The following is a 16975-nucleotide window of genomic DNA, read 5'->3' on the forward strand; positions in this document are numbered from 1 at the left end:
ATACTTTTTTTCAAACACTGATGCAAAGAGAGCCACTCTGTAGCCCTCTCTGCATCGGCCAGGGATGGTGCGATCGTGGGAGCTGCTGCAGGGAGGCGGGTGCGTGGCCATCTCTGGGGGTAATGATGACAGAGGGGGGCGGGATCACATGCGGGCGCACATGGGTCCGGCACACACAAGGTGGTGGAGGCGGGAGCGCGCCCTACACTATATGGAACAGGAAAGGGGAGGAGGGGGGCATTTTCTTTCTAAGGGATCTGGGAGATGGTGGGGGGTAGTTATTCAGGGGGGGAAGCTACACTACAGAAAAATAAATAATAAAAAAATAAAAAAAAATTTTTTTTTACATTTGTATGCAAACTGGGAACTGGCAGATAGCTGCCAGTACCCAAGATGGCGGACAATAAGGTTGAGTGGGACGGTTAGAGAGCTGTTTGGGGGGATCAGGGATGTAGGGGGCTAAGGGGGGATTCTACACAGCAGAATATGTATTATTATTTTTTAATTTAAAAAAAAAAGCCTTTTATTTTAGTACTAGCAGACTTTCTGCCAGTACTTAAGATGGCGGGGACAATTGTGGGGTGGGGGAGGGAAGAGAGGGGTCAGGGAGGGATCAGGGGGTGGGATGTGTCAGGAGGGGGGTTGATCTCTACACTAAAGCTAAAATTAACCCTACAAGCTACCTAATTAACCTCTTCACTGCTGGGCATAATACAAGTGTGGTGCGCAGCGGCATTTAGCAGCCTTCTAATTACCAAAAAGCAATGCCAAAGTCATATATGTCTGCTATTTCTGAATAAGGGGAATCCCAGAGGAGCATTTACAACTATTTGTGCAATAATTGCACAAGCTGTTTGTAAATAATGTCAGTGTGAAACCTAAAGTTTGTGAAAAAGTGAGCATTTTTTTTATTTGATCGCATTTGGCGGTGAAATGGTGGCATGAAATATACCTAAATGGGCCTAGATCAATACTTTGGGTTGTCTACTACACTAAAGCTAAAATTAACCCTACAAGCTCCCTAATTAACCCCTTCACTGCTGGGCATGTGGTGCGCAGCAGCATTTAGCGGCTTTCTAATTACCAAAAAGTAATGCCAGAGCCATATATGTCTGTTATTTCTGAAAAAGGAGATCCCAGAGAAGCATTTACAACCATTTGTGCCACAATTGCACAAGCTGTTTGTAAATAATTTCAGTGAGAAACCTAAAGTTTGTGAAAAAGTTTGTAAAAAAGTGAACAATTTTTTTTTATTTGATCGCTTTTGGCAGTGAAATGGTGTCATGAAATATACCAAAATGGGCCTAGACCAATACTTTGGGTTGTCTACTAAACAGATATATATACATACAGGGAGTGCAGAATTATTAGGCAAATTAGTATTTTGACCACATCATCCTCTTTATGCATGTTGTCTTACTCCAAGCTGTATAGGCTCGAAAGCCTACTACCAATTAAGTATATTAGGTGATGTGCATCTCTGTAATGAGAAGGGGTGTGGTCTAATGACATCAACACCCTATATCAGGTGTGCATAATTATTAGGCAACTTCCTTTCCTTTTGGCAAAATGGGTCAAAAGAAGGACTTGACAGGCTCAGAAAAGTCAAAAATAGTGAGATTTCTTGCAGAGGGATGCAGCACTCTTAAAATTGCAAAGCTTCTGAAGCGTGATCATCGAACAGTCAAGCGTTTCATTCAAAATAGTCAACAGGGTCGCAAGAAGCGTGTGGAAAAACCAAGGCGCAAAATAACTGCCCATGAACTGAGAAAAGTCAAGCGTGCAGCTGCCAAGATGCCACTTGCCACCAGTTTGGCCATATTTCAGAGCTGCAACATCACTGGAGTGCCCAAAAGCACAAGGTGTGCAATACTCAGAGACATGGCCAAGGTAAGAAAGGCTGAAAGACGACCACCACTGAACAAGACACACAAGCTGAAACGTCAAGACTGGGCCAAGAAATATCTCAAGACTGATTTTTCTAATGTTTTATGGAATGATGAAATGAGAGTGAGTCTTGATGGGCCAGATGGATGGGCCCGTGGCTGGATTGGTAAAGGGCAGAGAGCTCCAGTCCGACTCAGACGCCAGCAAGGTGGAGGTGGAGTACTGGTTTGGGCTGGTATCATCAAAGATGAGCTTGTGGGGCCTTTTCGGGTTGAGGATGGAGTCAAGCTCAACTCCCAGTCCTACTGCCAGTTTCTGGAAGACACCTTCTTCAAGCAGTGGTACAGGAAGAAGTCTGCATCCTTCAAGAAAAACATGATTTTCATGCAGGACAATGCTCCATCACACGCGTCCAAGTACTCCACAGCGTGGCTGGCAAGAAAGGGTATAAAAGAAGAAAATCTAATGACATGGCCTCCTTGTTCACCTGATCTGAACCCCATTGAGAACCTGTGGTCCATCATCAAATGTGAGATTTACAAGGAGGGAAAACAGTACACCTCTCTGAACAGTGTCTGGGAGGCTGTGGTTGCTGCTGCACGCAATGTTGATGGTGAACAGATCAAAACACTGACAGAATCCATGGATGGCAGGCTTTTGAGTGTCCTTGCAAAGAAAGGTGGCTATATTGGTCACTGATTTGTTTTTGTTTTGTTTTTGAATGTCAGAAATGTATATTTGTGAATGTTGAGATGTTATATTGGTTTCACTGGTAAAAATAAATAATTGAAATGGGTATATATTTGTTTTTTGTTAAGTTGCCTAATAATTATGCACAGTAATAGTCACCTGCACACACAGATATCCCCCTAAAATAGCTATAACTAAAAACAAACTAAAAACTACTTCCAAAACTATTCAGCTTTGATATTAATGAGTTTTTTGGGTTCATTGAGAACATGGTTGTTGTTCAATAATAAAATTAATCCTCAAAAATACAACTTGCCTAATAATTCTGCACTCCCTGTATATATATACATGTCAAGGAATATTCAGGGATTCCTGACAGATATTAACGTTCCAATGTAACTATTGCTAATTTTGAAAAAAAAAATGGTTTGGAAATAGCAAAGTGCTACTTGTATTTATTGCCCTATAACTTGCAAAAAAGCAAAGAACATGTAAACATTGGGTATTTCTAAACTCAGGACAAAATTTATAAACTATTTAGCGTGGTTGTTTTTTGGTGGTTGTAGATGTGTAACAGATTTTGGAGGTCAAAGTTAGAAAAAGTGTGTTTTTTTTACATTTTTCCTCATATTTTATATTTTTTGTTATAGTAAATTATAAGATATGATGAAAATAATGGTATCTTTATAAAGTCCATTTAATGGCGAGAAAAATGGAATATAATATGTGTGGGTACAGTAAATGAGTAAAAGGAAAATTACAGCTAAACACAAACACAGCATGAATGTAAAAATAGCAGTGGTCCTTAAGGACAATTGAAAAATGGTCTTGTCCTTCCACATCCAAAAGCTCTGCATTCACTGATGCCTTTGAATATTTGTTTCTAACTTTCAGGATGTTCTAAAATAGTCACCTAGATTACGAGTTTTGCACTAAACAGGGTGCAAAACGAACGCAACAAAAGTTGTGTTATTTCACTCTCCATAGCGCTGCCATTACGAGTTTCTGAAAAGCCTCCTTGTGCGTGTGATATGGTGGTGTTAAGCTCCATACCGCACAAAATCCAAGGGCTGCTTTGATGTGCTCATGCATGCTTTCCCTCATAGACATCAATGGGGATAGAGTGTTAGAAAGAAAACTAACACCTGCGATCGCGGAATGGCAAATCGCTGTAACGCAACCCCATTGCTGTCTATGGGGGAAAGAAAGTTACATTTAAACCTAACATCCTAACATAAACCCCAAGTCTAAACACCCCTAATCTGCCGCCCCGACATCGCCGACACCTAAATAAAGTTATTAACCCCTAATCTGCCGCTCCCGACATTGCCAACGCTTAAAAAATTTATTAACCCCTAATCTGCTGCTTCCGACATCGCCACCACTATAATAAAGTTATTAACCCCTATTCCACCGTTTCCCAACATTGCCGCCACTATAATAAAGTTATTAACCCCCGCTGCCCCGACATCTCCACCACTAATAAAAGCTATTAACCCCCATTCAGCCGCTCCCCGACATCGCCACCACTAAATAAAGTTATTAACCCCTAAACCTCGGGCCTCTCACATCTCTGCCACTAAATAAACCTATTAACCACTAAACCGCCAGCCCCCCCCCCCCACATCGCAAAACACTAAATTAAACTATTAACCCTTAAACCTTACCTGTGAAATAAAAATAAACCTAACATTAAACTATAAATTAACCTAACCTTACTATTCTAATAAAATAAAAAAAACTACCAATTTAAATATCTAAATTACAAATTTTAAAAAAAAGGAACACTACAAAAAAAAGTAAAAAATCTAAATTACAACTAAAAAAAAAAATCCTACCAAAAATTTAAAAACATCTAAGTTTACCAAAAATAATAAACACTTAAATCATGAAAAATAAAAAACACTAAGATTACAAAAAAATTAACGAAATTATCAAAAATAAAAACAATTACACCTAATCTAATAGCCCTATAAAAATAAAAAGCCACCCAAAATAAAAACACCCCCTAGCCTACAATAAACTACCAATAGCCCTTAAAAGGGACTTTTGTAAGGCATTGCCCTAATGAAATCAGCTATTTTTACCTGTAAAAAATACAAAGTCCCCCCAACAGTAAAACCCACTACCCAACCAACCCCCCAAAATAGAAAACCTAACTCTAAAAAAAAACCTTAGCTACCCATTGCCCTAACTAACACTAACCCCAGAAGATCTACTCACGGTTTCTGAAGTCCGGACATCCAGGGGGTGAGGTCTTCATCCAGGCGGCGAGGTCTTCATCCATCCCAGGAGAGTCTTCTATCTTCATCCCGGCGACGCGAAACGGAGCCATCCTGGAAGCTGATCCCATCCTGCGCGGAGCGTCCTCTTCATACGGTCAACGCCGTACACTGATGTGGAATGCAAGGTAGCCGTTTCAAAATGGCGTCCCTTGCATTCCTATTAGCTAATTTGATTCTTCAAATTCAAATCATCCAATAGGAGGAGAGCTTCTGAAATCCTATTGGCTGTTCAAATCAGCCAATAGGATTTAAGTAGCCCTCATCCTATTGGCTGTTTTGAACAGCCACTAGGATTTCAGTAGCTCTCATCCTATTGGCTGATTTGAATTTGAAGACTGAAATCAGCCAATAGGAATACAAGGGACGCCATTTTGAAAGGCTACCTTGCATTCAACTTCAGTGTACGGCGATGACCGTATGAAGAGAACGCTCTGCGCAGGATGGGATCAGCTTCCAGGATGGCTCTGCTCTGCGCCAGAATGAAGATTAAAGACGTCCCCAGGATGGATGAAGACCTCGTCGCCTGGATGGAGATGGATGTCCGGACTTCAGAAACCGTGAGTAGATCTTCTGGGGTTGGTGTTAGGGGTTTTTTTTTTTTTTTTTGGGGTGTTTTATTTTTTTTTAGATTAGGGTTTGGGCAATTTGAAAAAGAGCTAAATGCCCTTTTAAGGGCAATGCAAAAGAGCTAAATGCCTTTTTAAGAGCAATGCCCATACAAATGGGTAGCCTTTTAGAGTTAGGTTTTTTATTTTGGGGGGGTTGGTTGGGTGGTGGGTTTTACTGTTGGGGGAGCTTTGTAATTTTTTAGAGGTAAAAGAGCTGATTTATTTAGGGCAATGCCCTACAAAGGGCCCTTTTAAGGGCTATTGGTAGTTTACTGTAGGCTAGGGGGTGTTTTTATTTTGGGGGGAGGCTTTTTTATTTTTATAGGGCTATAAGATGTAAATGTAATTGTTTTTATTTTTTATAATTTTGTTTATTTTGTGTAATCTTAGTGTTTTTTATTTTTCGTGATTTAAGTGTTTATTATTTTTGTAAACTTTTTTACTTTTTTTTAATTTTTCATAGGATTTGTTTTTTAGTTGTAATTTTGATTTTTAATTTTTTTTTCGTAGTGTTAGGTTTTTTTAAATTTGTAATTTAGATATTTTAATTGGTAGTTTTTTTATTTTATTAGAATAGTAAGGTTAGGTTAATTTATAGTTTTATGTTAGGTTCACTTTTATTTCACAGGTAAGTTTTTATTTATTTAAATAGAGTTATATTGTAATTTTAATTTAAAGTTAGGGGGGTATTAGGTTTAGGGGTTAATAGTTTAATATAGTGTTTTGCGATGTGGGGGGCCACGGCTTAGGGGTTAATAGGTTTATTTAGTGGCGGAGATGTTGGAGGACGGAGGTTTAGCGGTTAATAACTTTATTATAGTGGCGGTGATGTCGGGGAGCGGCGGAATAGGGGTTAATATATTTAAATAGTGTTGGTGATGTGGGTGCACAGCAGATTAGGGATAAATAGTTTTATTTAAAACCGCGATGTGGGTGGGCGGCAGATTAGGGGTTAATGAGTTTAATATAGTGTTTGCGATGCGGGAAGGCCTCGGTTTAGGGGTTAATAGGTAGTTTATGGGTGTTTAGTTATGATTTTTGTGCAACATTTTTGTTACACAAAATCCATAACTACTGCTCTCAGATGGCAGTATGGATTGGTATAGGCTGTAACGCAAGCATTTTAGCCGGACCGCCCAACCTGTAATACCGGCACTATGGAAATCCCACACAAAAACTTTATTTTTTTTGAGTGCAGGATTGATCTTGCGTTACAGGCTACAATGCTTGAGGTATAGCAATACTGACACGACTCCCAATAGTGCCTTTCGTGCTTTTGCTCTGAAATTGCTCTTTTTTCAGAGTTAAAAGCCGCAACGCAAAACTCGTAATCTAGGTGCTTGTTTCTTAAAGGGACATAAAACAAGTTGAGATAGAGACAAAATATAATATGTACTTTAATTACTTTACCTGCAAATGTATTCTCCAGTGCCTCGCCATTAACCCTTTATTTTAAGTTTCTGAATTGTACAGCTCTAACTCCCCCCACACAATTCCTTATATGGCTGTATCTATATCCATCTTGGATTTGGTAGAATGCAGAAGTACACACTCATCTGCTGGAGCATGCCTAGAAGCAAATTAGCTGCTGTGAAATACGCCTGTGTTTCTGATGCTAAACACTGACAATGGGGGGTGGATCAGACTCCTCCAGACAGCATAACTATGTAACTAATTTTGCTTATTTTTGAAAATTATTTTTAAATACTTGCCAGCAATTTTCTTTTAAAAAATTATGCAAAATGTTTTACTTAATTAGCCCTTTTAGTATATGCACATATCCCAACATGTTTTATGGCACTTTAACCTGTAGTATATGTACCCCTGGGAGTATCTGGAACATTCCGTATTCTCCAGCATGTGCACTTTTATTATTTTTCCTTAATGCAGCATAGGTAAACATTTGTTGTATTAGTTAAATCAGTGTTTCAGAGTTCTTCTCTCAAGCACCACTAACAGGCCAGGCTGTATTCCCTTACCTGGCTGGTGAGCTGTTCACTCACTGTGCCCAGGCAGATAAATCTTTAGAATCTATCCAATTGGTGACATTTTAGGAATGGTCTGGAGTTGAGAAAAGCTGACGTGTGTCAGATGGCAGTGCTCTGAGAAAGTATCTTAGAGATGTGTATGTAGGACCACAGTGACATGAAAATATGCCATGATGAAATGTGCCTGGTAGAGTGTACTATACCCAGGTGCACCACAATGAAATGAGCATGAAAAGCTGTGTATGTGATGTTGGATGCAGAAATGTGGTTACAAAAATATTACTTCCCTCATTTCCTTTCTAATGTATTTTGCACATTACTGTGTGTGTGATATATAGATGTTTCAACTATAATTTGCTTTCTTTATTATTTGTTGTTCCAATAGTTCCAAAGATTTACTGCTTTTGCAGGAAGTAAAAGTAGATTTTAAAATAAATTCCTCAAAACAGACACATATCTCATACCACATTTGTCACATTTTGGGATATGCACAACCGGCCTCTTCATTTCTTAAAGGGACACTAACCCAATTTTTTTTTCTTTCGTGATTTTAAGCAATTTTCTAATTTTCGCCTAGTATCATTTTTTCTTTGTTCTCTTGCTATCCTTATTTAAAAAGCAGGAATGTGATGTATAGGAGCCAGCCCATTTTTGGTTGAGAACCTGGGTTATTCATGCTTATTGGTCGATAAATGTAAGCCTCAAATAAGCAAGCACTATCCATGGTGCTGAACCTAAAATGGGCTGGCTGCTAAGATTTACATTCCTGCTTTTAAAATAAAGATAGCAAGAGACTTAAGAAAAATTGATATTAGGAGTAAATTAGAAAGTTGCTTAAAATTTCACGCTCTATCTGAATCATGAAAGAAAAAAATGGGGTCAGTGTCCCTTTAACCTATGAAATTATTAATTATAATAACAACATACAAATTACCAACAAATGCTGCTGCATAAAGATATAAGTTAAAACTCCAAACTTTATTGCTTTATTACAAAAACATTAAATCAGGCACACGCTGACAGGTCTAAGTATAAGCGCATCCCTGGGGGACTCAAGGGTGGGAGCAGGACACAGGTTAATCCTCAGGGATGCTCTTCTTATTGACTGTTGTAATTAAAATCATGTGCATTCCATGTATATTATTTGTTTACTTATACCAAGGAGGGTGTGTTTGCCTAACCACTTCTATGATTTAAAGGGACATAATACTTAAAATGTTCTAATCGTAAATAAATGAGAAGCAGTTAAATATGTTAAAGATATTTTTTCTGCACAGATATAGGTTAAAGTGATGGTAAAGTTTCCAATTGGTATAATCAGATCCGGAATAGAAACAATATTTTAGATGGACTTTAATTCACCCATTCTAATGAAGATACTCTAACTTACTTTTTAATATAGCGATGAAACTCAAATACCTTGCCCTCCGGGGCCTACTTCAAAAGCTATTATTATTATCATTTATTTGAAGAGCGCCAACAGATTCCGCAGTGCTAACGGTTTTAACTGTTCTCCAATCGGCACTCTAGCCACTAAAAAAGCCTGAGAGTACTGTATGGCTAAAGTACTGATTGGAGAACAGTTAAAATCGTTAGCTCACAAAAAAGTGGGGGGCCGGAGCGCGGGGTATTCAAATTTCACCGCTATATTAAAAAGTAAGTTAGAGTATCTTCACTAGAATGGATTAATTAAAGTCCATCTTAAATATTGTTTCCATTCCGGATCTGATTATACAAATTGGAAACTTTATCATCACTTTAAGAAAAAGGTGTTTAAATTTAACGTGAAACTAAAAGTAGGTGCATAATTCCAATTATCCTAGTTTGTGAAGGAATAATCTAGATAAAGTTGAGATTCAGAAGCAATTCTTAGGGAAGATGTTTTATGTTCATATTGTTTGAGACATTTGACAACACAGAGAGATGGTCCAGAAGGCAAATATGGAAAGAATATAGTGGAAGAAAAGGTTTTAGTTATTTGAGATAAAAGGAAAGTAACACCTTCAGGAGAGAAGCGTTTAGAGTTAAAGTCTATAGCTTTAACGTCAGAGACCCTACATAAGGATATGAGACAAAGAAGAGTAGTGAGCTTAAAAGTAAGTTGTTTTAAGGACAGCAGTTCATTGGAAAGCCAAGACTTGAAAAGGGAAAAAAGATAATCTACATCCCAAAAGGAATTATGTTTTAGTGTAAGGAGGAAGTTGGAGTCTGATAGCTTTAAATAGTCTACATATTAGAGGGTGTTTACCCACGGGAGTGTTATCAATCATATTGTGTTTTAAGGAAATCGCTGAACAGGCGACATTAATTGATCTGTATGCTAAACCTGAATCAAAGAGGGAGGATAGGTAATTTAGAATCTGGGTTATCCTATATAATAAAAGGCCAAGTGTGTTTGTCCGAAGCTGTCATGCGCAGTAGACAGCACAGCACGAGGACAAACACACCTGGCCTCTGAGAGTCCTTAAGTCTCTGCTCTGCAGTGCGAGCAGAAGTGTGCGTGACCGAGCGTGTCAGGGGGCGTGGCCGAGCGTGAAGGGGGCGTGGCCGAGCACGAGGGCCGTGAGGGGGCGTGGTCGAGCGTGAAGGGGCGGGGAAAGGCGGGCCGTGAAAGGCTGTGCAATCTGAGAGCTCAAAACAGCTCAAAAGAGGGGAGAGAGGGGGTAGGGAAAAGATAAGAATTGGTGAGAGAGAGATCAAGAGGGGATAGAGAGATCAAGAGGGGAGATAAAGAGAGCACAAGAGAGGGAGCAAAAGAGAGGGGAAGAGACAGCAAAAGAGAGGGGGAGGGAGAGCAAAAGAAAGGGGACAGAGAGATCAAAAGAGAGGGGGGAAGAGAAAGAGAGGGGGAGGGGGAGGAGAGAGAGGGGAGGAGAGAGAGAGAGAGAGAGAGAGAGAGAGGGGGGAGAGAGAGAGGGGAGGGAGAGAGAGAGGGGAGGGGGAGTGAGAGAGAGAGAGAGAGAGAGAGGGGAGGGAGAGAGAGAGGGGAAAGGGAGAGAGAGAGAGAGAGAGAGAGAGGGGAGGGGGAGAGAGAGAGGGGAGGGGGAGTGAGAGAGGGGAGGGGGAGGGAGAGAGAGAGGGGAGGGAGAGAGAGGAGGGAGAGAGAGAGAGAGAGAGAGGGGAGGGAGAGAGAGAGGGGAGGGAGAGAGAGAGAGGGGAGGGGGAGGGAGAGAGAGAGGGGGGAGATAGAGAGAGGGGGAGAGAGAGAGAGGGGAGAGAGAGAGGGGATAAATAGAGAGAGGGGGAGAGAGAGAGAGAGGGGGAAGAGAGAGAGAGAGGGGGAGAGAGAGAGAGAGAGAGAGAGAGAGAGGGGGGGGAGAGAGAGAGATAGAGGGGAGAGAGAGAGAGATAGAGGGGAGAGAGAGAGAGATAGAGGGGAGAGAGATAGAGGGGAGAGAGAGGGGGGAGAGAGAGAGAGAGGGGAGAGAGAGAGAGAGTGGGAGAGAGAGTGGGGGAGAGAGAGGGGGGAGAGAGACAGGGGAGAGAGAGAGCGCAAAAGAGAGGAGGGAGAGAGAGCGCAAAAGAGAGGGGTGAGAGAGAGAGCACAAAAGAGAGGGGGAGAGAGAGAGCAAAAGAGAGGGGGAGAGAGAGAGCCCAAAAGAGGGGGGGAGAGAGAGAGCACAAAAGAGGGGGGGAGAGAGAGAGCGCAAAAGAGGGGGGGGAGAGAGAGAGCGCAAAAGAGGGGGGGAGAGAGAGAGCGAAAAAGAGGGGGGATAGAGAGAGCGCAAAAGAGGGGGGATAGAGAGAGCGCAAAAGAGGGGGGATGGAAGGACCGCATCAGGCTCCCCAACTGGATCAACTGGCGTTAGGTTCTATTATAAGGTCTAGAAGCTTTGCCAAAAATAACTCTCCCATTCCATGCTTCCATGTGCAAAAGCCACCATGAGATTAATTCCTTGGCTTTTAAAGATAAGGGAATATGGTGAGAATAGGAAAAGACCTTTCTGGAGATGGGACATATTTAATCTTTAGAGTTCTCGATAATGAAGGGAGGGCTGGAAAAATAGCTTGAAAAGAGGATAGCAGCTATAGCTATTAATCTTAAAGGAACAGTCTGTTTGGAAAGGATGTCAGAAATGTATTTTTTGATATTTTTTTACTTTTTCTAGATGAAGGCTTAGAGTAGATGTCTTGGTATTTATTAGCAAACCTAGAAAAGTTAAAGGGACAGTAAACATCAACATTATATTAATAAAACCGCTTTTATTTTTCAAAGTTTTTATGTAATGCATATAATTTACCCTCATAATTTTTTTTTATCAAGGCAGCCTACACACCGCTTCTCCTTACTAATTTTGGATTTTTACCTTTTAACTGCTGCGCATATCATTGCGGTACTGATCGTGCCATTGCAGTCTATTGAGCGCGGTCATGTATTCGTATTTTTGTTTCCTGATTCTACGCATGCGCACTTACGGCTAGATTACGAGTCTTGTGTTAGCCTTAAAAAGCAGCGTTGAGGGGTCCCAATGCTGCTTTTTAACGCCCACTGGTATTACGAGTCAGGCAGGAGAGGGTCTACCGCTCACTTTTTTCCTGCGATTTTAGCTTACCGCAAATCCCCTTACGTTAATTGCTTATCTTATCTTTTTAATGGGATTTACCGCATATAAAAGTCAGTAGTTAAGAGTTTTATGGGCTAACGCCGTAACATAAAGCTCTTAACTAAAGTGCTACAAAGTACACTAACACCCATAAACTACCTATTAACCCCTAAACTGAGGGCCCCCCCCCCACATCGCAAACGGTATAATAAAATTATTTAACCCCTAATCTGCCGACCGGACATCGCCGCCACTTTAATAAATGTATTAACCCCTAAACCGCCACACTCCTGCCTCGCAAACACTAGTTAAATTTTATTAACCCCTAATCTGCTGGTCCTAACATCGCTGACACCTACCTACATTTATTAACCCCTAACCTGCCGCCCCCAACGTCGCCGCTACTATATTAAATTTATTAACCCCTAAATCTAAATCTAACCCTAACCCCCCCTAACTTAAATATAATTGAAATAAAACGAAATTAAATTACTACAATTAAATAAATTAATCCTATTTAAAACTAAATACTTACCTATAACATAAACCCTAAGATAGCTACAATATAAATAATAATTACATTGTAGCCATCTTAGGGTTTAATTTTATTTTACAGGTAACTTTGTATTTATTTTAAATAGGTAGAATAGTTATTAAATAGTTATTAACTATTTAATAACTACCTAGCTAAAATAAGTACAAAAGTACCTGTAAAATAAACCCTAACCTAAATTACAATTACACCTAACACTACACTATAATTAAACTAATTACCTAAACTACCTACAATTAATTACAATTAAATTAAATAAACTAAATTACGGAAAAAACAACAACAATAAATTACAGAAAATAAAAAAGAATTACAAGAATTTTAAACTAATTACACCTAATCTAATCCCTCTAATAAAATAAAAAAGCCCCCCAAAATAATAAAAAGTCCTACCCTATACTAAATTACAAATAGCCCTTAAAAGGGCCTTTTGCGGGGCATTGCCCCAAAGTAATCACCTCTTTCACCTGTAAATAAAAAATACAATACCCCCCCAACATTAAAACCCACCACCCACACACCCAACCCTACTCTAAAACCCACCCAATCCCCCCTTAAAAAAACCTAACACTACCCCCTTGAAGATCACCCTACCTTGAGACGTCTTCACCCAGCCAGGCAGAAGTGGTCCTCCAGACAGCCAGAAGTCTTCATCCTGTCCGGGCAGAAGAGGACATCCAGACTGGCAGAAGGCTTCATCCAGGCGGCATCTTCTATCTTCATCCTTCCGGAATGGAGCGGGTCCATCTTCAAGACATCCAACGTGGAGCATCCTCTTCATCCGACGACTGAATGACTGGTCCTTTAAGTGACATCATCCAAGATGGAGTCCCTTGAATTCCGATTGGCTGATAGAATCCTATCAGCCAATCGGAATTAAGGTAGGAAAAATCCTATCAGTCAATCAGCCAATAGAATGCGAGGTCAATCCTATTGGCTGATTGCATCAGCCAATAGGATTTTTCCTACCTTAATTCCGATTGGCTGATAGGATTCTATCAGCCAATCAGAATTCAAGGGACGCCATCTTGGATGACTTTACTTAAAGGACCAGTTATTCAGTCGTCGGATGAAGAGGATGCTCCGCGTCGGATGTTTTGAAGATGGACCCGCTCCGTTCCAGGAAGGATGAAGATAGAAGATGCCGCCTGGATGAAGCCTTCTGCCGGTCTGGATGTCCTCTTCTGGCCGGATAGTATGAAGACCTCGGACCCTCTGGAGGACCACTTGTGCCCGGCTGGGTGAAGACATCTCAAGGTAGAGTGATCTTCAAGGGGGTGGTGTTAGGTTTTTTTAAGCGGGGATTGGTGGGTTTTAGAGTAGGGTTGGGTGTGTGGGTTTTAATGTTGGGGGGGTATAGTATTTTTTTTTACAGGTGAAAGAGCTGATTACTTTGGGGCAATGCCCCGCAAAAGGCCCTTTTAAGGGCTATTTGTAATTTAGTATAGGGTAGGGAATTTTATTATTTTGGGGGGCTTTTTTATTTTATTAGGGGGATTAGATTAGGTGTAATTAGTTTAAAATTCTTGTAATTCTTTTTTTTATTTTCTGTAATTTAGTGTTTGTTTTTTCGTAATTTAGTTTATTGTAATTAATTGTAGGTAGTTTAGGTAATTAGTTTAATTATAGTGTAGTGTTAAGTGTAATTGTAACTTAGGTTATGGTTTATTTTACAGGTAAATTTGTCTTTATTTTAACTAGGAAGTTATTAAATAGTTAACTATTGTACCTAGTTAAAATAAATACAAAATTGCCTGTAAAATAAATATAAATCCTAAGATAGCTACAATGTAACTATTAGTTATATTGTAGCTAGCTTAGGGTTTATTTTATAGATAAGTATTTAGTTTTAAATAGGAATAATTTATTTAATTTTAGTAAATTTATTTAGATGTATTTAAATTATATTTAAATTAGAGGGGTGTTAGGGTTAGGGTTAGACTTAGGTTTAGGGGTTAATACATTTATTATAGTGGCGGCGACGTTGGCGGCGGTGGCAGATTAGGGGTTAATAAATTTAATATAGTTGTGGCGATGTTGAGGGGGCAGATTAGGGGTTAATAACTATAATGTAGGTGTCGGCGATGTTGGGGGCAGTAGATTAGGGGTTCATAAGTATAATGTAGGTGGCGGCGGTGTCCGGAGCGGCAGATTAGGGGTTAATAAAATAATGTAGGTGATAGCGGGGGCGGCAGATTAGGGGTTAATAAGTGTAAGATTAGGGGTGTTTAGACTCGGGGTTCATGTTAGGGTGTTAGGTGCAGACATAAAATTAATTTCCCCATAGGAAACAATGGGGCTGCATTAGGAGCTGAACGCTGCTTTTTTGCAGGTGTTAGGTTTTTTATCAGCGAGCTCAGCCCAATTGTTCCCCATCTTCCTATGGAGAAATCGTGCACGAGCACGTTTTGCCAGCTTACCGCTACCGTAAGCAACGCTGGTATTACAGTGAGATGTGGAGCTAAATTTTGCTCATCGCTCACTTTTCTGAGGCTAACGCCGGCTTGAAGAAAACTTGTAATACCAGCGTTGGCTTAAGTGAGCGGTAAGAAAAAAAGGCTTGTTAGCCCCGCACAGCCTTACCGACAAAAACTCGTAATCTAGGCGTAAGTTTATTCTTCCCTCAGCTGTCAAACTGTCAGTGAGGTAAATAACGGATTGCCGCTTTTGCAAGTGCATCTGCTAGCTACTTAACGATATTAACATTTGCATTACTTTTTTTTAATCTAATTCTCTAATGCCTAGATTTAGAGTTTTGCGTTAGCCGTCAAAACCAGCGTTAGGGGCTCCTAACGCTGGTTTTGGGCTACCGCTGGTATTTAGAGTCGTGTAGGTAAGGGTCTAACGCTCACTTTCCCGCCGCGACTTTTCCATACCGCAGATCCCCCTACGCCATTTGCGTATCCTATCTTTTCAATAGGATCTTTCTAACGCTGGTATTTAGAGTCTTGGCTGCAGTGAGAGTTAGAACTCTAACGACAAATCTCCAGCCGAAGAGAAAAGCCAGGAGTTAAGAGCTTTTTGGGCTAACGCCGGTTCATAAAGCTCTTAACTACTGTGCTCTAAAGTACACTAACACCCATAAACTACCTATGTACCCCTAAACCGAGGTCCCCCCACATCGCCACCACTCTATTAAATTTTTTTAACCCCTAATCTGCAGACCGCACACCGCCGCAACCTACGTTATCCCTATGTACCCCTAATCTGCTGCCCCTAACACCGCCGACTCCTATATTATATTTATTAACCCCTAATCTGCAGCCCCCAGCGTCGCCGCCACCTACCTACAATTATTAACCCCTAATCTGCCGTTCGGACCTCACCGCTACTATAATAAATGTATTATCCCCTAATCCGCCTCACTCCCGCCTCAAAAACCCTATAATAAATATTATTAACCCCTAATCTGCCCTCCCTAACATCGCCGACACCTAACTTCAATTATTAACCCCTAATCTGCCGACCGGACCTCGCCGCTACTCTAATAACTGTATTAACCCCTAAAGCTAAGTCTAACCCTAACACTAACACCCCCCTAAGTTAAATATAATTTTTATCTAACGAAATAAATTATTTATTAATTAAATAAATTATTCCTATTTAAAGCTAAATACTTACCTGTAAAATAAACCCTAATATAGCTACAATATAAATAATAATAATATTGTAGCTATTTTAGGATTAATATTTATTTGACAGGCAACTTTGTATTTATTTTAACCATGTACAATAGCTATTAAATAGTTAATAACTATTTAATAGCTACCTAGTTAAAATAATTACAAAATTACCTGTAAAATAAATCCTAAACTAAGTTACAATTAAACCTAACACTACACTATCATTAAATAAATTAAATAAACTACCTACAATTATCTACAATTAAACCTAACACTACACTATCAATAAATTAAGTAAATAAAATACCTACAAATAAATACAATTAAATAAACTAACTAAAGTACAAAAAATAAAAAAAGAACTAAGTTACAAAAAATAAAAAAATAATTTACAAACATAAAAATATTACAACAATTTTAAGCTAATTACACCTACTCTAAGCCCCCTAATAAAATAACAAAGCCCCCCAAAATAAAAAAATGCCCTACCCTATTCTAAAATAAAAATAGAAAAGCTCTTTTACCTTACCAGCCCTTAAAAGGGCCTTTTGCGGGGCATGCACCAAAGAATTCTGCTCTTTTGCCTGTAAAAAAAAAACCATACAATACCCTCCCCCCACATTACAACCCACCACCCACATACCCCAAATCTAACCCAAACCCCCCTTAAATAAACCTAACACTAAGCCCCTGAAGATCTCCCTACCTTGTCTTCACCACGCCGGGTATCACCGATCCGTCCAGAGGAGTCTCCGAAGTCTTCATCCAAGCCCAAGCGGGGGCTGAAGCTATCCATC

The sequence above is a fragment of the Bombina bombina genome, chromosome 7, assembly GCF_027579735.1.
Source record: "Bombina bombina isolate aBomBom1 chromosome 7, aBomBom1.pri, whole genome shotgun sequence".
Taxonomy (NCBI): Eukaryota; Metazoa; Chordata; class Amphibia; order Anura; family Bombinatoridae; genus Bombina; species Bombina bombina.